This window comes from Anolis sagrei, chromosome 1 (genome assembly GCF_037176765.1).
Source record: "Anolis sagrei isolate rAnoSag1 chromosome 1, rAnoSag1.mat, whole genome shotgun sequence".
Taxonomy (NCBI): Eukaryota; Metazoa; Chordata; class Lepidosauria; order Squamata; family Dactyloidae; genus Anolis; species Anolis sagrei.
In genome coordinates, this window is record NC_090021.1 from 282420700 (window position 1) to 282448213 (window position 27514).

Here is a 27514-nt window from a genome sequence, read left to right on the forward strand (position 1 = left end):
TGTACTGATCCTATGATTGTTGGTTAATCCCTCATCAAGTGTGGGAATCCAAGCCTCTTCCACATCTCTTTGCCTAACTGCAGGCAGAAAACCAGCCCTTCAAAGCATTTTATATGAAATGTGAAATACTACTGATAGGGGAATTGCAGAGGGGAAGAGGCTTCCCCTGTTGCGCTGCGGAAGGTCATGAGACCTTTGGAGTTGTCTGTCCCTTCCACCTCTCCTCCTTTTTCATCCTCTTTCAGGTCAACGGGATCAGGTTTACGTTAACAAACCATGAAGCTTATCAAATAAATGCAGCAGCAGGTGTTTGAATCTGGCCGTCTCCACAGACCCGGCCTAACAAGGTTGACATTGTGGCTTAGGCCAAGGTAATACAGTAATTACTCCTTTCTGGGTATGGAGCCCCCAAGAGATTTCTGGGAACGAGTTAGAAAAACAAACATTGCCAAGAGCAGGATTAAAAAAGAAAGAAAAAAAGAACAGTAGTCCTCTCTGTGCCAGAGTGTGAAGACAAGCGTTTCCAGTGCAGCATTCAGAACTGTACCCAGTTTCTCTTGAACATGTCTCATATTACAGAGCAAAGAGATTGTGAGAGAAAAGCAGTATGTTTGTGTCTGGGTGTTCACATCTGGAGGGGCAGCTTATTTTGGCTCTGGCCAATATGTGGGAAGGCAGCTGTTTACTTAAGACACTAATAAGTGCCAGAAGAAAAATGTGAGGGGGGGGGGCAATGATAGGAGGGAGGGGCTGTTGGTACAGAGTTTAAAGCTTTCTAATTATATCATATGGTTCAGTTTGTTTAGCAGTTGAGGGACTATATGGCATCCTTGAGGTATTTGTTATTTGTGGTTAAGTGTATTGTTATAACTAGTTATTGTACGTCTTTGGATTTTTTGTAGTTGCTATCTTACTAAGACATTAAAAAGAACTGTTGATAGTGCTAAAGTTTCACATGCTTGGAGGCCTTTGATAAGATGGCCAATAGGCCCCCTTTCTGATAAGACCAGCCCTCACTATGCATGCAGTATGTGCTCCGTTGGTGATACATTTTTGAGACATGCGTCATTTTGTGACACAGTAATTCAGGGTTCTAGCAAACCAGAAGTTAAACCAACCTCTTATAAGATATACGGATTCATACATAAATTGTAATAAGGAAATGTATCAATATACAACATATCTCATAAAAGCCTTTCATTTACATTTTTTAAAAATATATTATTTATTGTTTATTTCACACAGACTCAAATATTTCTTGTTACATTTGCTTTGTTTTTTTCTTCATGTCAGGAGCAACTTGAGAAACTGCAAGTTGCTTCTGTTGTGAGAGAATTGTCTGTCTGCAAGGACATTGCCCAGGGGACGCCCGAATTTTTTTGATGTTTTACCATCCTTGTGGGGGGCTTCTCTCATGTCATCACATGGGGAGCTGGAGCTGACAGAAGGGAGCTCATCCACTCTTTCCCCGGATTCGAACCTGTGACCTGTCGATCCTTAGTCCTGCCGGCACAAGGGTTTAATCCACTGCGCCACTGGGGGCTCCGTTACATTCGCATAACACACTAAAATGTTGCAACACATAGTTTGGAAAGCTCTGGCCTAATCCAAAGAGCCAATAATAGGGAGCAAGCCCAAGCCAACCCAAGATACTGCCTTGTCTCTCTCTTTTATTGATTCTGTGCTCATTGAGTACAGACAAAAAGACAGTGAGTCAGGTCTAGCACTTTCCTGGACAGGATTAACTTAGCCCACAGTAGTCCATACACTAGTCACTTCTTGCTTAAGACTATTGCAATAAACATTACACAGAGTGCCCTTGAAGATCACACAAAAAGTGCAGTTAGTGTGAAATGCAGCAGCAACAAGACTGTGGACTGGAACACCATTCACAAACCATAAAACTTTGGTCTTAAAGAAACTGCCCTCTCTGCCATCATGGTTTTTATTATTATTCAAGATGTTGGTGTGGTAACATTAAAATTCCTAAATAGCTTAGGACCTCCCTCTCCCTCTATATCTATCGGTCTATCTCTCTCTCTCAACCTAAAGATTGTGTTTTCTGCTGAAGAGATACTCCTTTGTATCTCGCAACACTTTTTTTGCAAAGAAGAGGGAAAGAGGTAGACCTTTTCTTTTCTTTCTTTTTTTGTTTTTTTTTATGAGGCACCCCAGCTTCTTTCTTAAAAGCCCAATTGGCTTTTAAGAGAAGAGTGTGAATGGTTAATACCATTTGCACTCTAACTTAAAACATTTTTCGAAGACTTTTGGGATCACATGGTTTGAAATAAAAATAAATGCAAGCCATTCACATTTACAGTAGAGGTGAAGATAGATATGGAACAGTTCATTTGTTGGAAAGTATAAAACTTTAGAAAAAAAACCATGGCCAGGTCTGAGAGTAAAATATTATAAGATATACTCTGCTATTTGAAAAAGTATCCATTTATCAAACTTTGATCTTAACAGTGAACAAAAGGATTCTAGATGTGTTTGGGTTTAGTATTTTGATGAGGAACAATTGCTTTGAGAACCTTCTTTTTGGTCCTGTTTGCATATGATTCTCAAACTCATGGGCAAAATAACAAAGTTCTGTAAGAGGCAAGAACTCAAATATTTTAAGAGATAAAAATCAAATGTAATATTAATTGTCACAATGTTCTCTTTGAAAATTATTATCTTTGTAAATAAGCAGTATTATAGAAGTGGTACAATGTTTATTATTCAAATTATTGAATTTTATAAGGACAATTAAAGAATGTTTATTTGTAGTAATTTCACCCCTGTTGTCTTCCCCATGATCCACATAAATCAGTGAGTTAAAGTTGTAACTTAATTATATGGGTTGCATGAATCAGTTAACCAAGAGAACCATCTTGTGTAAAGTACCTGTATTAAGAGAACAATTGCTTTCCTATTATCCTTGAGCAGCTGTTTTTGCCGAATGTGTCCCAGGACATACTGTGAACAGCTGGTAAAGTCTGCACTTCATCCCAAGTGGTGACCTTGATTAAGATTCAACTTCAGGGTTTTGAAATGGGAAAGTCAGTACCACATTACACAGCCCTACACCTCCCCAGAAAGCCTGGCCTGAAATCGCAAAAGACATGGCTTCCCATCCTTCAGACATTGCACAGCTGCCTCTACTCACAATAATTTTACTTGGTGCAAGTTGCTTCACAGCTGCAGGTCTCATAGTGTTAGTAATTGTAGCCCCTCAAGTCTGTGTATGTCTCTAAACTACTCTCTTTTTCAATAACTTTCAATGAAACTACTGCCTTTATAGGATGAAGGCAAGGGAATTATGATCTAACTTCCTATCTGCCAGTCCTTGAAAATGTGGCAAGTCTTGGGCATAAACATGTCTCAGCATGCAGTGGCAGCCTTTATAAGTAGCTGGAGCCGTTTTTGCAAACATAAATGCCCTGTTATATGCACATTTACATATTTCTTTGGACACTATTATAGATAAGAGTATGCTTAGATTATAATGTTTAGAAGTACATCGCCAAATTCTTCTTCATTTGTCTTGGCCTATTTCATCATTTATTTCTTAAGGAACTGGTAAAAGTTCACAATGAGTTCCTTCTATATGCAGATTTTAGAGACAATTGAAAAATACCTATGCTTACGAGAAAACAGCTGTGGTGACAGGAGTAAAAAGGTTGAGTTGAGCCTGAGCGACCAAGCCAATAGGTTTAGCACTCTGTGTTAGTAACATGACCAAACATTAACAGCCATCCAATGGTATACAAAGGATTAATTTATTTTACTGACTTTGGCAAGTCCACACTGGTCACAAATCTGAGGCTAGTCTGGACCAGGACTGACTGGATTGGCTGCATGGATGGCCAGACACACCTAATCAAACTTATGGTGGCACCACATTATGTCCACATGGTCCAGCCAGACGGAGACCACATTGACCCCTGCTGGACTGTCATCTCACTTTCTGTGTTGCCATGCTGCTCCCAGCTGGAAGCAGAAATCCATGGATGCTCCTAGCCATTGAATCCATTCCATGCTGACATCTGCAAAGGTGTCAGGGTGTCCAGGAAGAAGGAGGAAGGGGCAACATAAGCATGATCAGTCCTCTTTTCCCTGTTCTGATGAGAGTGATGGAACCAGTGGACTGTCTTGAATTGGATCCCGATCCATTTATCCCGACTGCTTCAAAACTATAAGGTAATCCTGAGTTTCAGTCAAGCTCTGGAGCAAAACTGGTTTAGCCCTGGAAAATCTGTGATACTCACTAGAAGTAGTTAAATGTCCTTGGAAACAACCAGAAGTCAATTCAGGGTGAGTCTGGGTTTTCTTGCCCATCTGAACTTGCCCTTTGTTTGATACTTATTTTGTATTAGCTTCAGTTTGGGGCTGGGAAAAATATGAATGCTAAGAATGCTTTGAATCCCATTTTGGGAGAAAGATGTGGTATAATCAATCAAAACACACAAGCAAATGACTGAGGAAGTGAATTTCCCTTTGCTGTTAACCTGCTTGTACATTTTTTGTAGCCATTGGAGCAGAAAGGATGGGTCGTGCTTCTGTATTGTGATTACCATTCTTTGCTTCTGCACTATATAATGCTTGGGAGTCTGTCTTCCTGAAAGTGTGTATCCTTGCCAGGGCTCCATTTAGCTATCAATTGGGAATTTAATCACTAACCAGGAATAGTGTGGATAGAATTAGTTTGAGGGTCCAATTCTTCCATTGCTTATAAGGGATGGAATACTTCTCTTTTCTGCTAACCATATGTTGCATTATTTGCTACAAATGAGATTATTTTATAGCTTGATGTTGAATGAAATGTTGGGAAGCCCGAGAACCATACTCAGTTCTGGCACAGAACAGCAACATTGACACAACAGTAGTGGAGGTCAGCAGACAAATCCCATCTCCATCCACCACTGGAGAGAAAGCTGCTGGTTTTCAATCAGATTGTTTTCTCAATGCTTTTCTTGCAAGTTGGTCCTCAGAGCTTAAGGCATTCTGAGATGCTTGCTTTGAAAATCTGCTGTGTTTTTCCTGAAGTAGTCTTCCAAAAGTGTCTTTTGCTTCAAGGACCTACCAGGAAGTTGGCATTGAAGAAATGGATTTTCTGGGAGATGCCTTTGGATGCCAATGGCTTCTACTACTTATGCACAGTCAAGAAAAAGGGTCATATGGAAGCACAACAGACCATTATGATGCGAGTGTGGTTTACCAACAGGATTACAGCTCAAGTATCCCCTTTTGACCTTTCATCTTATTTACCAGGACAGGTATATGTAAAATGTGTGTCCTGTCTAGTTCAAACCTATGACTAATGTTATAAAATTACACAGACTTATTGTTTTTGAGATAAGATTTGCTTTCTATCAGTTAAAGCATGTCACTTGTCATAAATCTTGTTGGAAGAAGGCAGTGAAATCTCAGAAGATAGCATGACACCGGGGACTGGGGAAACTAAGGCAGCAGTTGAAGTATCCACTAGGAAACAGGAAAAACCAGTATGGGAGTGATCTATGTGTACAACCGATTGGTTCAGATGTCTGTAATAAAGCACAGCATATGGGAAATAAACAAGACAAGAGAGACTGAGAAAGCGAAGCTGTTGAATTCTGACTTTGCATCCATGTCCTTCTAGAAGTGAAACTGCTCCACCTGAAAAAGAAATAGATCAAACGAGGAAAGGAAGCTGCTGAAGCCCAAAATAGGTGAAAACATGAGAGGGAAGTACCAAACCATTGTACATGAAGTTGAGACTTGCAGGTTGTGCTTAAGGAACCTCTGAATCACTGAAGTGCTAGTTTAGACCTTTAAAGCCCTAGATCAGGGGTCCCCAAACTACGGCCCACGGGCCGTATGCGGCCCGCCGAGGGCATTTCTCCGGCCCGTGCGGCCTGGCCTGGCCACGCCCACCCGGCGCTGCTCCGCCCATCGCAGGAACCCTCTGCTCCAGCCCTTATGCTCGTGTGGGAGGGAGAAACCTTTTGTAGTTTACCTGCCTCCTTGGAGATCAGAGCGGCCGGAGCAGAGGGTTCCTGCGAAGGCCGGAGCGGTGCCGGGTGTGCGTGGCCAGTGGCACCGGGTGGGCATGGCTTGCGTTCCCTGGCCACGCCCACCCGGCGCCGCTCCACCCATCGCGGGAACCCTCTGCTCCAGCTGCTCTGGTCTCCAAGGAGGCAGGTAAACTACAACTCCAAAGCCTTTTGTAGTTTACCTGCCTCGGAGACCAGAGCGGCCGGAGCGGAGGGTTCCTGCGAAGGCCGGAGCGGCGCCGGGTGGGCGTGGCCAGCGGTGCCGGGTGGGCGTGGCCAGGGAACGCTGGCGTTCTCTGGCCACGCCCACCCAGCGCCGCTCCAACCATCGCTGGAACCCGCTGCCCCGGCCGCTCTGGTCTCCAAGGAGGCACGTAAACTACAACTCCAAAACCAAAGGACACTGCCCACCAAACCCTTCCAGTATTTTCCGTTGGTCATGGGAGAACTGTGTGCCAAGTTTGGTTCAATTTCACCGTTGATGGGGTTCAGAATGCTCTTTGATTGTAGGTGAACTATAAATCCCAGCAACTACAACTCTCAAACGTCAAGATTCTATTTCCCCCATACTCCACAAGTATTCACATTTGGGCATATAGAATATCAGTGCCAAGTTTGGTTCAGATCTATCATTGAGTCCACAGTGATTGATGGAGGCAGGTGAACTACAACTCCAAAACCAAAGGACACTGCCCACCAACAGTATTTTCTGTTGGTCATGGGAGAACTGTGTGCCAAGTTTGGTTCAATTCCACCATTGATGGGGTTCAGAATGCTCTTTGATTGTAGGTGAACTATAAATCCCAGCAACTACAACTTCCAAATGACAAAATCTTTTTTTTTTTGAGTGAAGGATATACATTGGGTTGTTAGGTGTGTTGTGTCTAAAATTGGTGTCAATTCGTCCAGTGGTTTTTGAGTTCTGTTAATCCCACAAACAAACATTACATTTTTATTTATATAGAAGTGTGGGTCTTTGTTTTTTGATTTTTTTGGGGGGGGGGGGTTGCACTGCAAATAATATATATGCAGAGTGCATAGGAATTTATTCAATTTTTTTTTCAAATTATAATCCGGCCCCCCAACAGTTTGCGGGACTGTGACCCGGCCCTCTGTTCAAAAAGTTTGGGGACCTCTGCCCTAGATGGTTCAGGACCAGGCTATTTGGCCAACTGCATTCCCTTGTACAAACCTGCCCATTCCCTGAGATCTTCAGGAGAGACCCTTCTCTTGGTCCCACCTCCATCTCAAGTTTGGTTGGTGAGAAAAAGAGAGTGGGCCTTCTTGGTGGATGCTCCTCAACTGGAACTCGCTGCCCAGGGAAGCCAGAATGGCTCCCTCCCTGCTGTCCTTCAGGTGGTAGGGTAAACCCTTTTTATTTGGGCAGGCTTTTAAAGAAGGTTTTTAAGATTGTCAGGGACTGCTTTGATTTTATGTGCCTTTATTGTTTTAACCTGATTTGTTTTAATATTAATAACGTTTGATACTGTTTTAATATTTGCATATTTTAAGTTGTATTGTAATGCTTTTAGTTGTGAGCTGCTTTGAGTCTCCACATGGAGAGAAAAAGCAGAAATAAAAAAATTAATAAAATAAATAAAACTTTTGACAAGCTCATATAGGGAGATATAGTCTTTCAAATGGCCTGGACCAGAGACACCATGTCTTTTGGCTAAACATTAGGAGAAACTTCCTGGTAGTGTCTGTTATTTGAAAATAGTACAGACTGCCTCAAAAAGTAATGGGCTCCACTCCCTCAAATTTCCCACTCTGTCTTCATTAGAAATTTTTAAACAGGGATTCGCTGGGCTCTGAAATCCCTTCCCACTCTGCTATTCTACAAACCTTCTGTCATAGGCTGGCTTAATCCAGCAGTTCTGGACTTGTTTAACACAGCAGTTCATCTGGAATGATGAAGGGATTTTCCACCTGTCAAATTTCAGAGTAGCAACAGTCTCCATAAACAAAGGTTAAGTAGTCTCCTTTAAAAAAAACCCCTGAAAACCTTTAGCTTCAGGTCCAGTGCACTGAGTTAATAATACAAATGTTTAGATACCATAAAAGATGCAATACATTTATGTTTTCAGCCTCACTTCTCAAATGTTATTTTTGGTGTTTTTTAACACTGCACATTTTGAGGTTAAATTGAATTTGTGAACTTCTGAGATGTGTATGTTATATAGTAATCAGCTGTAGTGTATTTCCTTCTCTCTCTTACAGTTAGATTCATGTTTGTCAACTGTGGTTTAGGTGTACAGTTTCATAAAGAATAATAATCTGGTTTCTCTACAACAGAATTATTGATGAAGCCTCAATACACAAGACAAATAAACTGTCTCCATGTGAATCCAACAACTGTTAGATGTACCAAAATTAGTCAGGGAAAATCAAACTGGAAAGAAAGATAATAGATAGGTACATCAGGGGCACTTGAAGGCTGAAACAGGAGAGTGAAGGTATTAATGACACGTGATTCGTGAAAATTATATGCAAGAAAAGAAGTCATGGATGAGTGGTGAATCACAGGAAAAATAATTAATATTACAAAGGGAAGCTTCACAGTCAAAATATAATGAATAAAAATTCCTAAAAGGAAACTTAAAAATAGGAAATAGATTTAGATACAAAATAAAATTAATAAGACTTTTCAAACTCACAGAAAGAAGACAATGGATACAGCCATACAACAGTTCGTGTGAAAACATCTTGGAGTCTTCATGGAAAACAAGTTGAACATGAGCCAACAGTGTGATGTAGCATCTTTAAAAGCCAATGGGATTTTGGACTGTATCAAAAGGAGTATAGTGTCTAAATCAGTGGTTCTCAACCCCAAGTGTTTTGGCCTACAACTCCCAGAAATCCCAGCCAGTTTACCAGCTTTTAGGATTTCTGGGAGTTGAAGGCCAAAACATCTGGGGATCCACAGGTTGAGGACCACTGGTCTAAATCAAGGGAAGTCGTTGTGCCTTTGTATTCTGCTTTGGTTAGACCTCAACTGGAATACTGTGTCCAATTCTGGACACCACAGTTTAAAAGAGATATTAAGCTGGAAGGTGTTTAGAGGAGGGCAACTAAAATAGTAAAAAGTCTGGAGACCTATGAAGAGCATCTTAAAGAGCTGGATATGTTTAACTTGCAGAAGAGAAGGTTGAGAGGAGACATAATAGCCATGTATAAATATGTGAAAGGGTGTCATAAGGAAGAGGGGGCAGGCTTGTTTTCTGCTGCCCTTGAAACTAGGACTCAGAGCAATGGTTTTAAATTACAGGAAAGGAGATTGCACCTGAACATTAGGGAGAACTTCCTGACTGCACGAGATGTTCAACAGTGGAACCCTCTGCCTTGGAATGTGGTGGAAGCTCCTTCCTTAGAAACTTTTAAACAGAGGTTGGATGGCAATCTGTCAGGGATACTTTGATTGCGCTTTGCTGCATGGCAAGGGGTTGGACTAGATGGCCCATGTGATCTCTTCCAACTATGATTCTATTATCCTATCCTTCTGTAGTAGCTACCAGGGCTGTGTATCATTTTTGCTAGTGGTATTTGTTTATCATTGTTAAAGTCCTTTACCTTGACATTAGAGTTCTAGGTCTGTTCAAAGAAGAAGACATGTTATAAATTAGATTAAAATCAATCAGTACCAGTAAGTTGATACCAGTTTTTGCTGCAGCTCCAGAAAACAGCAGTTAAGCAGTAACAGCAACACTTACAAGATTAGAGAAAGCACTGGAAAATATAGCCACGTCCGGGATCTGCAAGTAACCATGGCCAAGAGCCTTGTGTGTGCAATTTTGTATTGTTTGCTTTCTGATCTATTTTTCTTTGACTCTGTTATGTATGTGAGCGAACACACAGAAAGCCCAATGTTATTCAGAAAAAAAATCCGAAACTAGTTTCTTTGCACAAAAGTCTAAGAATGAAAAAAAAGAAACACACAGAAAAATATGCAACAGCTTTCACAATTGATCAGGGAATAAGGTTTGTAGTCCTTCATTCTAGCATGTGAGAAGCAAGTAGTTGAAGCTGACAATGGACGCTCCACCATGCTTTTAACTGAGCTGCAACTCTGAGAACCATCCAAATATGACAGCCTTCTATATGGCATTCAGAAGTAAAGCTATTCCAAGAGGTTCCTCAATGGTTCCAATGGGTAGGATAACAACCTCATTCTATGCAGACAACCTAAACCACAATGCCTTTTCAGATTTTCTGCATCGTCTTTTTTACCACACTGATGCAAACAGGTGGCTCAAGCATTTGAAGGGAACTCAAATAAAATCCTTTCTGCAGACTGCTTGAATAGATTTATGCTTGCATAAATTGGGAATATCCTCCACTGCCAAAATTTTGCAGTTGTTTTGCCACATTCTACAATAAAACCCCCACCATTTCCACATACTATTTTCATCTAGCAGATTGTTGCATCCTGAATATTTTTGTTCAGTTGACAAAGAATCAGATAATAAGTTATTGATTCAATGCCTTAAATTTTCCACTCAGCTGCAGTGGACTTCTAACAAGAGACCTGATTAGGAACCTCAGACCTCAAACGCAAACCTGTGGCCTGCTTTTGAGCTGTGCAGTGCTTCACTGTTTTGAGGAAGAAGGTTAGTGGTGACATTTTTGAATATTTTGTGGTTTAGAAGTGCTTGCTACAGCTTTGAAAGTATTTGACACCTTTTTCATAATTGCAGTCCTTAAACAAAAAATGGGGTTAGCAATTCTTATCTCAAATGCTGAACTCTTCTCTTCAAATTTCCAAGTGCAATTAGAGAGGAAAGGTAGTTATGATATTTCCACACCACTAGCCCCAAAACAGCATCTCTCTAGCTTTTTTATTCTAATGTGGGTTAGTTTCAGCCTACATTTGACTCCCTTTTGCTGAGCTTGTTGTATTGGATCACACATCGGACACTTCCCAAGTGTTTAGGATTGTGTGATGTATCTGCAAATAATGCGTGCAGATCCAAGTAGGGTGACCTTTTGCAGCTGACAGATGGTTATTGTTGTTGTTGCTGTTATTATTATTATTATTATTATTATTATTATTATATACACATATAAAATGCAGTTGTGCAAAGTGTGTGTGTCTGTTGGGTGTGTCTACTAACAAAATTCCTATCAATTTATGGTAATGTAATGAATTTCATAGGCAGGGAATATTTCCTTCTTCAGAAATATAGGCTACGGCACCTGGTATTTATTGGTAGTCTCCCTTCCAAGTGCTCACCAGGGCTGACCCTGCTTAGCTTCCAAAATCAGATGGTATCTGGTGCCTTTTCGATATTTACCCATGGTTAAAGAATTCAGCCATGCCACAGGTTTGCACTCTCATTCCCTTAAACCAGCCCATGGGCCACATGGTCCTGAAGGCCGTTCTACTGCCCCACCAAAGTCAATATTGTTTGATATTTTGAAACTTATTTTATGGAAAGCTGCAACTATCTGGGGATCCCTAGGGGCTAATACGGTCCCCTAACTCCTTATAGTGGCCCTCCTCTGTTGAATGCAGATCTGTATTCCACTCACACTTCTCCCAGTAATCTTAACATCTCTTACTGAGTTAGTGCCAGTCAGGATTTGTCAGAAGCAAAGATGGTTGGCATTAGCAATGAGTTTACTCCAAGCATAACAGTAACATATGATTAAATATGAGGGGAATTTATGCAGGGAAAACTATGTGTTGTGGAGAAATAGGTGCATAATCTATATGACTACATTATGTTTCTGCTGCCTTTTTAAATTGCATCTTTAATAGCCGTTTTTGTGAGAAAAAAAGGTGCAAACTCTAATGATACCTGGATTTGTTTAATGCATTTATTACTTTGCTTCTTCTTTACCCCACTCCTAAGAAGAGCAGGAAGATCCAGACACATGGGGCTCCCCAATGCCTTTAACAGTTATACAGAAATTGAGATTTGTGCATTCTCTCTTAGCTTCAGAGGAAGACAAGGACAAACTGCCTCTGAACAAATCTTGCCATTAGCAAATCTTGCTAATGATGAGGCCACCTTAGAAGTCACCATAAATTGGGGTGGGGGTGGGGGGAAGATTGAAGGTACACAATAGCAAAGTGCATAACATACTAAGTTGCTGTGAGTTTTCTGGGCTGTATGGCCATAGTCCAGAAGCATTCTCTTCTAACTTTACTTACTTTACTTTACTTTACTTTACTTGTTTCTCAGCCCAACAGGCGACTCAATGCGGTTTACAACAAGGATAAAAACAATCAGTGATAAACAATTTAAAACCATAAGAGCATAGTATACAAAATTGACAGAACAATACGACAGCGTAATGCATCTCATAACTAGAATCGTGATCCAATTCGTTGTCCATATTTCCATTCCTGTAATCATCACATTCATTGCACTGTTGATCCGAATGCCCGTTCAAACATCCAAGTTTTTAACCTTCTTCGAAACACCATTATCGAGGGGGCTGATCTAACCTCCATAGGAAGGGCGTTCCACAGCCGATGGTTTTAGCTGGCCCTGATTTATTCTTGTCTGGAATTTGTGAGTTTTTTTAGTGTTGCTCTTCATTTACTGTCCTGATTTTAGAGGGTGTTTTTTTAATACTGATAGACACATTTCGTTCGTTTTCATGGTTGCTTCCTTTCTGTTGAAATTTTCCACATGCTTGTGGATTTCAGTGGCTTCTCTGTATAGTCTGCCATGGTAGTTGTTAGAGTGATCCAGCATTTCTGTGTTCGTAAATAATATACTGTGTCCAGGTTGGTTCTGAGGATGCCTGCCATAGATGTGGGTGAAACGTCGGGAGAGAATGCTTCTGAATCATGGCTATACAGCCCAGAAAACTCACAGTAACCTAGTGATTCTGGCCATGGAAGCCTTCGACAACACATTGCATAACATTCTTCTTGTAATCAGGCTCATTACTGGAAGAGATTGCAATGAGATATCTCATTGCATTTCAAGCCGTGGACAGGCCATGGTGGATTTTCTTTCATCTTAGATTCAAGAAATTCCGTCTGGACCATCTCCTCGTTCATTTTACAAGGAGCCACTCCTGAGAATGAGGCCCATCTTATTGAAATCCCTCCTTTCTACTTGTTCCCTTGGAGTGTTCTGCGGGATTTTTTTTAATAATAAGTAACAAGAAAGGCAGAATGGGGCCGTTCCTGATATTGCCAGTGTTCTTTTCTTTCTTTCTTCCCTGTAGTGCAGCCACATTGCTAATTAATTGAATTCCCTACTTGTCCCTTTGTGAGTTATTTCTATTGCCCATTAGCAGAGCAGCTTGGGATTTAAGCTATGTCTTCACTCATCTTACTGGAATTTTGCTTTCCCTCGCCTCCTCCCACCCCCTTCTTTCCCTTTGTTGTTGTTTCTGTGCTCTGTGAAAGGCATTAGAGGAGCTTTAGCACCAAGGGCCTATATTGTTCGCAGACCCAGCTGCATACTTTTACACTCTACCTTGTGCGTCACAGCTATTCATCTTGATTTGTACTTGGCTCAACTGCAGATGCAGTAAATATGGTAATTTTAGATTCCCTGTTTGGAAATGGTTTCAGGGCGGGCCTGGTGGCAAGAACACTCTTTAACATACGCTGGTTTGTATTACCTCCATGCTGTTAGGAAATGAATAAAACTAGAATTAAAATGGTTTTGTTTGGAGGCTCTTTTAAGAAATAGTCTGAATTCAGCTCCCTTGATATCCAGTTTAAGAGTAGAAAAAATTGGTTCTTCATTTCTTCAAGCTACAGAAATGAATTTTACATTATTATCGCATTTTGTGTACTTAAAAATGCATGTTTTCTCATTGTTCCTGATCTAACGATAATGGGCCACACATAGCTAGCATAATCATTTCCTTTGATCTCCTAATCAACCAGATACTAACACTGGTCCATGAAGGAGGAAATCCAGAATCCACAGTTGAGCAGTCTAACTAAAGTGACATTAAAGTTTGCAAAGTGTTGAGTGTTCCTACCTAAATTCCTGAAGTTTTATGTTTCTCTTGCCCACCCTCTACTTTTTATATCATGCAATCTAAAGAAGAAAAGGAAAGAGTTTTCTGGCACCTTTAAGACTAAGCTCCAAGTAGTCTGTTTGGAAGCTCCAAGTAGTCTAATGGGCGGCAGCCAGATTGCTCACCGGAGCAACATACAGGGTGCATGCAACCCCCCCCCCCCACCAGTTAGGTCAACTCCACTGGCTGCCAGTCTGCTACTGAACACAATTTAAACTACTGGATTTGGCCTATAAAGCCCTAAATGGTTCCAGCTAAACTTACCTATCCAAACGTATCTCTCCCTATGAACCTGCTGGAGCGTTAAGATCTTCTGGGGAGGCCCTGCTTTCGGTCCCACCTCCATCACAGGTGTGATTAGTGGGGACGAGAGACAGGGCCTTCTCAGTGGTGGCCCCTTGGCTATGGAACTCCCTCCACAGTGAGATCAGAATGGCTCCCTCCCTCCTGGTCTTTAGAAAAAGGGTGAAAACTTGGTTATGCAGTCAGGCATTGGGATAATGCAATATGGATTCGACATAATGTAGCAACATAAAGGATGATGGCAGGACTAGGTTTTATGTTTTAAAGTTTTATAATGTTTATATGTTTTATTTGTTTTATTGTTTATATATTGTATTGTTTGTATATTGTGGAATTGCGGCATCAGATTGTGCCAAACTATGTAAGCTGCTCCGAGTCCCCTTCGGGGTGAGATGAGTGGGATAGAAATATAGTAAATAAATAAATGTATTTTTAGATAAGCTTTTGTGGGCTCCAGTCTGTCTCTTCAGAGTTCTCATGAACATGGATAGTGGATCTGTCTATGTCATTTCAGTCAATCCCGATAAACTGTGAATTTCAGTTGGTTGGTTCCAACTGTAGATTAAAGATACAACTAGGTTTTGTACTGTATTGCTGTTAAATTATATAGAACAGAAATGTCTATATCTACATCTGAAAGCAGGGCCTAGGTTATTTTTCTGTAGAAGAAAAACCTGGAAATTCATTAATATCCTAGTGTCTGTACTCCAGATGTGAACTTGTAAGAAGTCCAGCTTGGTGGTGTGTTTGCCCTAGTTCCTATAGAAAGTTTTTATTATGAAAGCTTTCTTCAACGGTCAGTCATTTAGCAACGGGAAGGGAAAATATTGGACATTCCCTTGAAATCTGTCTTCTTGTGCACACATATGGTTTGCCTAGAAAAAAAAACTTGTTGGCTTTTCCCTTCTTCAGGAAGGAATGTTGAGAAAGTAGTTAAGGCAAAAGTCTATATATGCCAGACAGTTCAAAGAAATCTCTATGGGAATATTTTTTTATTTATTTATATCATGAAAGGTTGGATCTAAAACAGTTTGCTGGTTTTAAAAGCTGCTTGCAAGAAGATGTAACTGAGTTTTTATACCACAGGCTTGCTCTGTTAAAGGAACAGTACCCCAAAAGTTCTCCTTTGCTCTCTTGGTAGACGAGGGCTGAACACTACAGTGCAGTGTGCAATCAAGTAATCTCTCTTGATCATCTATCTAAATAAATTCCCCTGGCAAGACATCAAAGGCCCTGCTCATTCCCATAGAGTAGGAAGTGTTGCTTCTTTCTGGCCAAACAGAAGAGTCTTTAACATTAATTAACCTTTAATCCTCAACTGTATTTGAAATATGTTGAAGGGCTTTTTACCATGGATTTCTCTTTTCTTCCCCCTCCCCCCCTGGAGAAAAAAATGGTTCAGACATTCAAGCTGCTTCGAATAGGCTGGCATAATCCCCTTCCAGGAGCCCCTTGCATCTGGTGATGGTTAAACCATGGAGCCCTGGTTACTGCTTCTTGCAGCATCTGGGGCAGTATTAGTAAAACCAACAGCTATTCCCCTGTTTTGTAACACATCCACTGTATCTGAAGCATATAAGCACTGTTCAAAAACAACATATCAAGGTAAGTGAGTGCTGCCTTAACCAGTAAGACCCCCAGGCCCTTTTCATTCAAATTGGAGGTATTTACCCAAGGAAAATAGAAATGTGACAGAGTACACATGTTAGAAAAATATGCAGGCAGACACTGGAGAAAAAATAACATTCTGCCATAAGTAGCCACCTTGTTTCTTCAGTTTCCTCCCTGTAAGATTAGAACCAACTGTTTCTCATGTGCTTTTAAGCCCCTACTGTGGTTTCTAGGCAGCTGGCTAGAAAAAGTCTGGGATCAGGCCTGAAAAAAAATGGGGCAGAGGTCACACAGTGTTCACAAAAGCAGCAGTTACGTTCCCTTTAGATTTGTAAAATTTCACTGTTTTTCCTTTTACTTTTTGCCTGATAACAAGAAACTTAAGACATCACTTTATTTTTACTTAAAAATGAGAGGCTAATAAAGACCAATTACAGAATCAGCTCACCTTCAGTTTATGGTGAAAACAAATGTTTGCTTGTCAGTATGGCTTGCAATGAGCTTTCTGGGCTGTATGGCCATGTTCCAGAAGCATTTTCTCCTGATGTTTTGCCCACATCTGTGGCAGGCACCCTCAGAGGTTGTGAGGTCTTTTGGAAACTAGGCAAGTGAGGCTTATATATCTATGGAATGTCCCGGGTGGGAGAAAGATTTGTGAGAGTGTGCTTGCATTTTAAATAAAATTGGTATAAGAGTGTCAGTGATCAGCAGTAGCTTAAGCAGTGGTTTTGAAGGGAAAAGATGTAGGAACAAGGATGGCCTTATCTAACTTAAGCAGAATGAGACAGACATTTCAGACAGTAAATATGAGACCCAGAAGCAAGGACTCGGAGGAGAGAGACAAATTGGCCACGCTTTCCCCAGTCCTACTCTAACATGTGGTGGAGGACACAATTTAGTGTTGAAGAAAGATTCAGTTGCCAATCCAGTCAGGTTATTATATGGAATGATGAGCATGTGTGTGTATGTTCTTATTTTTTCACCTAAGATGGCAATTTTTGGGAGATAATCCTGAGAACCAGTGTACTGCTCAATATGAGGACAAAGGTTCAATAAAAGGTATTAGAACTACAACTTTTACAAATGAAATTCTGTAAAATCTTGCAAGTATCAGCAGAAATGTTGGTAGCAGTCATGGTAGCTGTTTTCCAGTTGTACTTTACAAATTATCATTAGAGGGGTTTATTATTTTGTATCAAAAGCATTGCATAAATTAGTATAAAACTGATAAAAATAGAAGGAGCACAAGTGGCTAAATATCTTTTGACCAAAAACAGGCAACAGCAACGGCATTGTCTGTAGCCTCCGACAATTCTTCCTCTATACATGAGGCAGGGCATAGTGGACAAGCATACAGATGCGGAGTTGTCTCTTCTGCTCCACAGTCACACAAAGTGGTGGATTCTTTTAGGTAATGCCATTTTGCTAGGTTATCTTTTGATCTACCCACTCCGCTTCTGAGTCTGTTCAGGGACTTCCAAGTTGCCCATTCTTGGTTTGCTCCTGAAGGCAGACCCTCATGGGGGGCCACCCAGTTGGGATTCCCTGGCTTAGCTGCCCAGAGGGATACTCTTGCTGTTTCTGGGGGGATGTGAAGCTTTTCCTTGATTTGAGTCTACTGGGCGGAGGTTGATAGCCATGCAGTAGATGGCTTTCACAGTGTTCAGCCTTACTTCTCTCACAGCTGTCAGCAACTTCCCGTCGCACATTCGGGGGTGGGGGTGTAGGTTTAAGACATCCTGTGATTATTCTGCATGTGTCGTTCAATGCTATGTTCACTTGCTTCACATGGGCAGACTTGTGCCAAACAGGGCAGACACACACGGCGGTTGAGTAAGATAAGGCTAGGATTGATGTTCTAATTAATTTGGGGTCTGCACCCCATGTGCTGCCAGTAAGTTTCCGCAGGATGTTATTCTGTGCAGCTACTTTATATGGGGTAAGAGAGGAGCAGTCAAGGCCTTTTCTGGTACTGATATTAATGTGCCTTACTTTCAGGATTCAGACAGAAATGGTCATTTGATATGAATAAACAGACACTTAAGGCTTTCTGTAGCATAACTGGATATGAGAGTAATGCTTCTGTAATGAGAATGTGTATTTCATGCAGACTGTTGTGCGAGGAAGTTACATTCCCAGAAAGTCTGTGCTCCTTATCACTAGACGCAGAGTGCTGATAAGATGGGTAACATTCAATTTGGGATTAAGAGGATGGCCAGAATGCTGCTGGTGCACTGTGCTGGTGGTTGTGATTTGTTTGTGAGATTATGCAACAGCAACAGGACAGGCAGACAACATCTCCCTGCTCTGACTTTCTTCACGTCCGCTGCAACCATAGCCTTTTTCACTCTGCTGCCACCCCCTATGCAAGTGTATTGTAGCTACAGAATTCTGACCTAAATATCCAAAGATAACATTCTTCCCTGTTGAAGGTTGCCAAATTGAAAACTGTATAGGGGGACTATCCCTTCAGTGGTAACAAGCAGCACTTGCTGAAATCCCCTCTTCCATATAAGCATTGGAGGTATAGGCCCTCCTTCCACTTTTCAGCCTGACAACTCTGTTAAGATTAATGTCTTCTGAGCTATATGTGTAAGATTGCATTATGTATTAAAAGAGCTTGTCAAATATGGGGTTTCTTGTTCTCTATTATCTTCAATAGAGTGCTCAAATAATATTTTCAGACTTTAATGTCCCCTGTTTGCCAAGTGCCTTAAAATAGCAATATTCATTTATAACACATGAAGATATTTTTGATGTTGTGTTAACCTAATGGATTATCAACACAAGCTCAAGACTATTCCCATGTTCTTATCTAATTTGCCCCATCGTTTTGTTCATTCCCAACATGACTTTTTTGCTTAGTGGTAAGTAACCCTGATACAATTTCTTTCCTGGTTATCTCTCTGAAGGGAACAGAGAAACTGTCAAGATTGATAGAAGAAGTAACCCTTACTGTATATGCACTTGTATTCTGAACTGCAGTATATCTTTTTTGCCTCTTCCCCCAAACCTAGCTTTGCTCTATTCTTTTAAGCAAGCAGGAGATTGAAATGTAGAAGTTTTGAAGTGCTAAACAAACAAGGCTATGGCAAATTTCATTGCATCTCTTGTTCATAGGTAGTGAAAAATAAGTACTGTGAGGAGAAAGGAGAGACCACTTCAGAAGGGCTGTTTTGGAGGTGCTTCTTTATTGGTTTTGTATTTTAAGATACCTAAAATGAAAGGCATGCATTTCTTTAAAAATAGGTTGATAGTGGACTTTTTTTCAAGTTTTGCATTTTTGTCCACTACAGAACCAGAGAATGCAACGAATAATCTGTAATCCTGGAAGTGCTGTCAACACTCATGTTCCCTCATGTCCCATTGCCCTTTCAGTTACTTGGTCTGTTTCTTGCATTGTTATATAAGTGGGAACTCCTGCAAGAATGTCCCTTAGGTAACTATTTCACTAAAACTGATTTTCTTCAAGTTTGAGCATTTTGGTGATATGATTTGCTTCAGGCCTATTTCCACTAGCAACATAACCTGCCTTGCTTTAGACCAGTGTTTCTCAACCTTCCTAATGCCGCAACCCCTTAATACAGTTCCTCATGTTGTGGTGACACCCAACCATAACATTATTTTTATTGCTACTTCATAACTGTAATTTTGCTACTGTTATGAACCATAATGTAAATATCTGATGTGCAGGATGTATTTTCATTCACTGGACCAAATTTGGCACAAATACCCCATATGTCCCAAATTTGAATACTGGTGGGGTTTGGGAGAGGGAATGATTTTGTCATTTGGAAGTTGTAGTTGCTGGGATTTATAGTTCACCTACAATCAAAGAGCATTCTGAACTCCACCAACAATGGAATTGAACCAAACTTGGCACACAGAACTCTCATGACCAAACAAAAATGCTAGAAGAGTTTGGTGGGCATTGACCTTGAGTTTTGGAGTTGTAGTTCACCTACATCCAGAGAGCACTATGGACTCAAGCAATGATAGTTCTGCACCAAACTTGGCATGAATACTCAGTATGCTCAAATGTGAACACTGGTGGAGTTTGGGGAAAATAGGCCTTGACATCTGGGAGTTGTAGTTGCTGGGATTTATAGTTCATCTACAATCAAAGAGCATTCTGAACCCCACCAACAATAGAATTGGGCCACACAAAACCCCCATGCCTTGAAGGGACTTGCTGGCAGAAACCTTCCTCCCACTTCGCATGCTCTCCCTCACCCACACATGTGCACCATGCTGTCATATGCCAAGCACGCCTGTTTTCCACTCCCCGCTTGGAGTCTCAGAAACAGCCCTCCCCTTGGCTGAGAGGCCGATAAATCACAGAGGAGGGGGGTGTTTGGTAGAAGGATTCACCGTCTGTTTCCAAAAAGGAAGAGGATGGCCGGCAGCATTTTCAGCCTTTTCTTCCCAAGGGTTCCTAAGACCATCAGAAATATCTGTTTTCTGATGGTCTTTGGCGACCCCACTGAAACCCCCGCACAACCCCCTCCCCCCGGGTCCCAACCCCCAGGTTGAGAAATGCTGCTTTAGGCTTTCATTATGCTAAATGTTTTCTGGTCACAATAATAGCTTTTAAATCAGATTTTGGTTTTTCTATTATATATTGGGATGGTCTCTCATTCTGTGCCAAAGAGGAGAGGTGTTTCTTTTTAAAAAAATAACAAAACTGTGAAACTTTATAAGACAGTATATAATATATCCCAAAGCCTAGACCCATTAGCCTGTGAGATTTACCTTGGCACGTTGAGTCTTAAAGTTTACCAGAACATACACAATTAGTTACTAGTTCTAAGAACTGAGCAGACCTCAGCTTTGCATATGGAAGAATTGGGAAACCACAAGTCACTAAAGAATTTCACTGCAACGTTTGGCTGGGTGAAGGAAATCAGCACGGCTGAAGCAAGCTTGTGGTGAAACATCTCTGCAGTAGAAGGATCCAAGCATTAAGTTAAATATATATATGTGTGTGTGTGTGTATTTTATCCCCTTCAAACAAGTGATAATTTATTTTTCTCTGCAGTTTGAAATAGCAGCACCTGTGTAACCTTAGTTAATGAGACCAGCTACAAGCACCTTCCTGCTTAGTGAATGTCCTGCCAACTCGACAAACATTTTCCTTTTAGAATGCAAGCCAACTTGAAAGCCATATATTCCTGCCAACTGAATAAAAGGGAATTATCACCAGCGCTCTCTAACATTATGAGTGTGTGTTTCTGGGTATATTTTCTAAAAAGACCAAGAGATTTCATATGAATAGTTAAACTGTTTGTGAGAAAGTTCCACACTGCTTTTTCTACATGTCTACAGTTGTGAGTGTCACGGATGTTCTCCAAGTAAAGATTTGCACAACCACAGGATATTGGTGGTAATTGAAAATCAGTGTGGAATGGCTGCATGCAGGAGCTTTAAGTCTCTTCATATCCTAAAACCAGCCACCCTAAATACAGACTAGGGGGATAAGACTAGAAGAATGATCTTGTCGGCAGTATTTTTTCCACTGGAAGCAAATATAGTTTTGAGTTTTTATCAACAACAATTTTTAACATATATTCAGGGGAAATATCTATTATTTGTGTCAGTTTAGTAATGGAATAGCAGCATTTTCAAGGTTTGTGTTCTAATTCAGATGTAAAGCAATTATCTCCAATGTTTTCTTGGCAAGGTTTATTTATTCAGTGAGGTTTGCCATTCTCTTTCTTCGAGGCTGAGAGAATCTTACTTACCCAGTGTCACCCAGAATCCTTGTCCAGCAATCAAACCACTACAGTACACTGAGTTGTGCTGAGAAAGACAACGCTTCTTCTCTTTTGCACTTGGGATGTCCTTTTCAGGCTGGCAAGGCTACACACACACACTCCTAGAAGCATTCTTGGAGTCTTGACTACTTTTTGCGGTTAAGCAAAATCTAAGCTTCAGTTTGCCTCTCCAGAAGGAAGGGACACTAAATCTTTCCAGTCTGTTCATATTTCTTTGAGCACTTCCCCCCTTATTTTTCTCAATCATTTTCCCCTGCCCCTCAATTTCATTTTTGCACACACCTTCTCAATGCCTCTCAACATGTCCAATAGAGAAAAAAAGGAGACATAATACCTATGAAGAACTGCTTACTTTAGTTATTGTTTGTTCCTGTAGGTTACTGAAAGTTGGATTCTGTTTAACTGGCCGATTAAAACTACAAGAAGGAGAACATATCCCTCATGCACATACTCATCACAATTTCCTGCTGACACAGCCATGTAATTGGGTGGGCAGGACAGAAACTGCCAAGGTTGTCATCCAGCTGTAGTCAGGTAGTTGGTGCACAATGACAATACATTCTCCAGCACCTCTGGAAGACCCAGTAGATCCCAGAAGCTGCCTGCATCATCATGCACTGACAATTCAATATTTGTCAGAATTGACTTATGGGGGCTGAAGTACAATCATAGTTGGAAGAAACCTCATGGGCCATCCAGTCCAACCCCCTGCCAAGAAGCAGGAATCTCCTTTCTTGTAGTTTGGAGCCATTGTTCTGCGTCCTAGTCTCCAGGGCAGCAAAAAACAAGCTTGCTCCCTCCTCCGTATGACTTCCTCTTCTGATCAAATACCGCCTTGCAAAGACTGCCTTGTTGAGTTCTTCTGGCAATATGGTGTCATTTTTAGCTGGAGCAAGGGGGCCAACTTCTAATCTTCCAGATGTCACTGGATGCAATTCCCAGAACCGTTTCTCCCTCATTATTCTTGTGGGGCTATAAGGGTTGCTTCGTAAGAGGATCATAGGTTGCTCACTTCTGAGATATAGCAGTTAGCAGCCAACATGGTGGCCGGAATCTGGGATGTCAATCCAGCATCCCAAGTGAGATTACCCAACATACTTTCCACAGAGGGGAAAAAAAAAACATTTGTTAAGCCCTTTGAGGCAATTGACAAATACACTTCACACACCAAACAGCCAAAGAAAAAACTTTTCAAACCAGCATATACCAAGGCCATTCACTTTAAGAAGATTAAACTTTGGTAGAATTGTGTCTGCAACATTCCAGGAAAAATACTATCTAGTCTGCCAGTTCCACCTAGATATCAGTTCCTAGATTCAGCAAGGGACACAAGGTCTCTTTTTACATCTGTGTTGAGAATTCTTTTGTCAGTTGGGGTGACACATTTAAGATCTTCTGAGTAAGTGCTATGTACACTATCACTCTACAGAACACAATCTAGGAAAATGATGTAGGTCATAAAGTGGGTAACTAGGAGGAGTGGCTTTGCAAGTCCTCTGTGAATACAGTTTTCTATATAGTATCTGCATTGGTTCTCACAACTCTTATGGGACCTCCCTCGAAATAAAAAATACAAATCCTTAAACAATCCTGCTAGCTTTCAAACATATAGATATAAGATTTGATGACCACATCACCTGCTATTTAGGTCAGACGCATCCTTCAAGTCAGTATTCTACAGATCCAATAAGTTGACTTTCCTTCAAGCCAAACTCTCCAAGTCAGGAAAAGAGTTAGCACAGCTTAGAAGTCTGGAAAAGTTTTATCAGGACACACCAGTTGGATTCAGGAGAGTCTGTCTATTTCCTTGAGAATAGATAAATAGAACAGGCTTTCAAAAATGCAACAATTCAAAATGACCACTCATTCTAGGTGGCATTGTCCAAGCATATGTGATCTTAGAGAAATAACCACCATTATTTTACTTAGAGGAAGAGCTACAGTGACTCAGGCAACAGAGCATACCTGCATGTGCACACTTAAAAATTAAGATTCCTTATTTTCTACAAACAGGAATTCCCTTCAAAGGATTGGTTTCTTAACATACTAGTTTCAGTTGGACTCTTCTACCAAATTCTAACATGCTCATGAGGTTGCTTAGGCGAAAACGGAGATTAATTTATAATTTTTGAGATGTCCAAAGGACTTTGCATCTGCCTCAGCTTCAAGATAAGCATGAAAATCAAAGGTTTTTGCCTTACAATATCAATTGAGGAAATAGATAGTGCATTGCATGGGTTTACTGAATTCTTCCTGTTCTCACAGTTCTGCTGTGTTTTGGTGTTGTTCCAATTGTTCAATATTAGTTAACAAAAAGTATCTAGTACGTGGTGGTGAGTCAAAAAGCTTACTTTTCCAATGTGTCTTGAACAGGCAGGGTGACCCCTCTCCCATGAGAAAGAGAGGCAGAGCGATAAAGAGAAATTGATAATTGGAGTCTTCCTGTTTATGGTAGAGGAAGGTATCATCTGAAGGTAAGAAATGTATTCTGGGATTCTAAGGTTAGATAGTCATGGTAAGGAAAATTCAATTTTCTCCATAATGAGACGAACAGCTTGTTCAACATAAAAGATTGACATTGTTCCATTTGACTCCCTTGAAGCCAATAATGTCGAAGTTTAAAGAAAGAATTTTAGCCTTGGGTATCTGGAATAAGCATTTCTCCATCTACGTATGTGAATTGGCTTCATTGTTTCTTGACATTTTTAGTTCACATAAATGCAATAAATAAAGGTGACCAAGACTAAATTTTTCTGTTCTCTTGTTGGTTATATAAAAATGAGGACAGCAGGAGAGTAATTTCTTCTCATCATATACTGTATATCTCTTGTCCTAAAGGCACAATAGTGTGAGAGAAGTTCATTCTCAATGGCTTTTTGATAGCATCTGAGCTGCTGAAGGCTAAACTACATGTTACTTGGGAAACACAAGTTTTCCCTGAAGGGACATTTGCAAAGGAAGTAACCAGAAAGAGGAGAGTGATTAAACTATTCCCTTATCTGCAGATCCCTTTTACCCTAATGCGCTTCCTGATAGGTATTTTGTCCAGGTTCAAACTACATTTGCACGGAGAAAGCAGGTACTCAAATAACTATTACTTTGTCTAAGAAAGCATTTTAAATACATGGTAATTAGTGTTGTTGTTGTTGTTTATTAAATTTGTTTATTTGGCAGGAGAGTGTTTGGTTCCATTTTACAAAGAGTATATTGATCCTTTTCTAGTGTGTGCACAAATTAGACTCTTTCCAAGATATTTCTAGGTCTTGGTTGACATCTAAAACTATACAAGTATTACGTAATTGCAATGGATGACTTTTTTCACAAACCATATTGAATGTGGCTTTCTCGTTCATCTTTCTTTTTTACCAGTAGTTTTGTAGAAGAAAATTTCCTAATGGATTGTACCTGTTAGGCATATCTGCTTTTCGCTCTGCCTCTACTCTCCCCATGTGTTACTGGTATTAAAAACCTGTCGACTCACTTTGCCTTATAATTGTATTAAAAATCTGTCAACTCACTTTATCTCATAAAATGACAACTATTACTATTATTCAATTAAGTATAAAGATAGAACCACCTTGGGTGTTCATTGCTCTTTCCCAGTTGACTTGTCAGTTTCATAGAATCACATAGTCGAAAGAAACCACAAGAAACCATCCAGTCCAAATCTCTGCCATGCAAGGATTTCCCAATTCATAAGGCAGTTCTTCATGTGATTTACTTTCTGTTCTGTTGATTAGCATAATTGTCATTAGATTCCTTTTAAGTGCTAATATTCTTCTTAAATTACAGTCCTAGAACTGAATATAATTCTGTTGTTGGATGCTTCCAAGTCAACTCCAACTCAGGGCAATCTTTTCAGAGGATTTTATTGGTAGGATTTAACCAGAAATGGGTTGTTTGCCTATATCTAAGACTAAGAAAGAGTGACTTTCCCAAAGCCATCCAGTGGGTTTCCATTGCTAAGTGGTGATTTGAACTTTGGTTTTTTGAGCATGCTAGTTCAAACAGTACATCTGCTACACCATGTTGGCATTTTTTTAAAAAATCAGGAAGACTTTATACCCACTGCATAAAAATATAGAGCACCTCATGAGTTTGTGTGATATCCTTGTGCAGGGGTCATGCGAATCTTCTCTGTGTTGTTTCAATATTAGTATATGTGCTACCAAAATCATGCTGGCTAATTTTTAACAGTGTCAAAATGGGTGAAGGCAGACACAATATAAAGAACATGTCAGAGCATAAAGTATAAGCAAACTCTTGAGGGATGAAACGATCCAGAGGGCAGCTGCCATTGCAATCCTGAGGCAGCAGTGATTGCATATTGTGGAGATGGGTTTATTTCAAAGGAACATAGATGAAATATGCATAAACCACATCTGATACCAAAATCATTATTTAGAGTTGTCATATCTAAACTCAGAGACTAATAGACTCACTTTGGTTGGAGGTTTCTAAGCAGAGATCAGATGGATACCAGGTATACTTTAGCTGTGGATTTCCTACTTCAGCTTTTTTGCTGACTTTTGTATTTTAATTGATGTGTTTTAACTGTCTATAATTCTATAGATTGGGGTTCTCAAACTTTTTCAGCCCCAAAGCCCTTTTTGAAACAAAAGTTTCTTGTGGAGCCCCAATAAATGTTTGTAAATTTTATTATATATTATATAATATATAATGTATATATAAGGCAGAGGTTCTCAACCTGTGAGTCCCCAGATGTTTTGGCCTTCAACTCCCAGAAATCCTAACAATTGGTTAACTGGCTGGGATTTCTGGGAGTTTGGGGTCCCTAAAACACTTGGGGACCCACAGGTTAAGAACCACTGATATAAGGCATGTGCAAGCTTTTTGACCAACATAAACAGTATTTCAGTGGAAGACCCCAGGGGCCATCCAGTCCAACCCCTTCTGCCATGCAGGAAAAACACAATCAAAGCACCCCTTGAATGGTGGGAAGGAAACAGGGTTTTAGGAGCATGCAAGGTGAGGGGGGGAAAGCTCTGGGCGGCGAGGAAGGTGAGGAAAAAGGCTTTTGAGGACAAGAGAGAGGGAGGCCTTTGGGGGCAAGGGGCAGGGAAAAGGTTTTTGTGGGGGAGGAGGCAGAGAGAGGGGAAGGAGCAGTAAAGAGGAGAGAAAACTTGGAGTGGGAGAAGGAGGAATGCACAGAGCCTCAGTATACTTTGTGGAGCCCCAAGGCTCTGCGGAGCACACTTTGAGAACCGCTGCTATAGATAGTTGAATTTTAGCAGCTTTTATGTTTCTGTGTATGTCTCTGTGTTTTTAATTCTATTTGTTTTAAATTTTGTAAACCAATATTAGACCCAATATTAGGATATCAAGGAGATTCTGATGGTGGTGGTGATGATGGTGGTGATTGTGATACTAAATAATCGTTTAGGCTCCTTCCAACTGTGTTGAGAAAACTCAACAGGAGTGTGGCAGGATTTTGCAACTGAATTATGAGTAGAATCCAGGAATGAGATATGGCATTTAAATTGTTCATAATAAAAGATATAGAAATCGCTACAATCAAGAAATATTTCCAAACACTATTTGAAGGGGTGGGTGTAGCATTGAATTCGTTTTGACCTTTGCAGACAAACATTATGATGTGTGCCTTTCCGAGAGGCATAACTCATACAATTCAGCTCCTTATATGTCCTTTCTTCTTTTTTTTCACACACAAAACATCCAGAAGCAGTGCTGGCTTGTGTGACTTATGATATCTGTCAGAAAGGAATACAGTGTTTGTCTGCAAGATGCACTGGATAAAACCAGTTCTTTCCTGCCTCTCAGGAAACCTTG

The 27514-nt window shown here is 40.5% G+C and overlaps 1 protein-coding gene and 1 non-coding gene across 9 annotated transcripts in view; one reads left to right on the plus strand and one right to left on the minus strand.

Annotated features, from left to right (window-relative positions):
- RAD51B (RAD51 paralog B) overlaps positions 1-27514 on the plus strand; it is a 349885-nt gene that overhangs the window by 213900 nt on the left and 108471 nt on the right. For 2 of the 8 annotated variants that reach the window (XR_010908972.1, XR_010908973.1), the window contains one exon: positions 10521-10627. The exons of 4 other annotated variants lie outside the window; for them this stretch is intronic. The gene's annotated coding sequence lies outside the window, so the exon portion shown is untranslated. Of the gene's footprint in view, positions 1-10520; positions 10628-24076; positions 24178-27514 lie in introns of all 8 variants that reach the window. 2 more of the 8 variants (XR_010908971.1, XR_010908974.1) reach the window with 1 other exon arrangement.
- On the minus strand, positions 25778-25881 carry LOC132762239 (U6 spliceosomal RNA). The gene has a single exon (XR_009630132.2). It is a non-coding gene; the product is annotated as a U6 spliceosomal RNA (small nuclear RNA).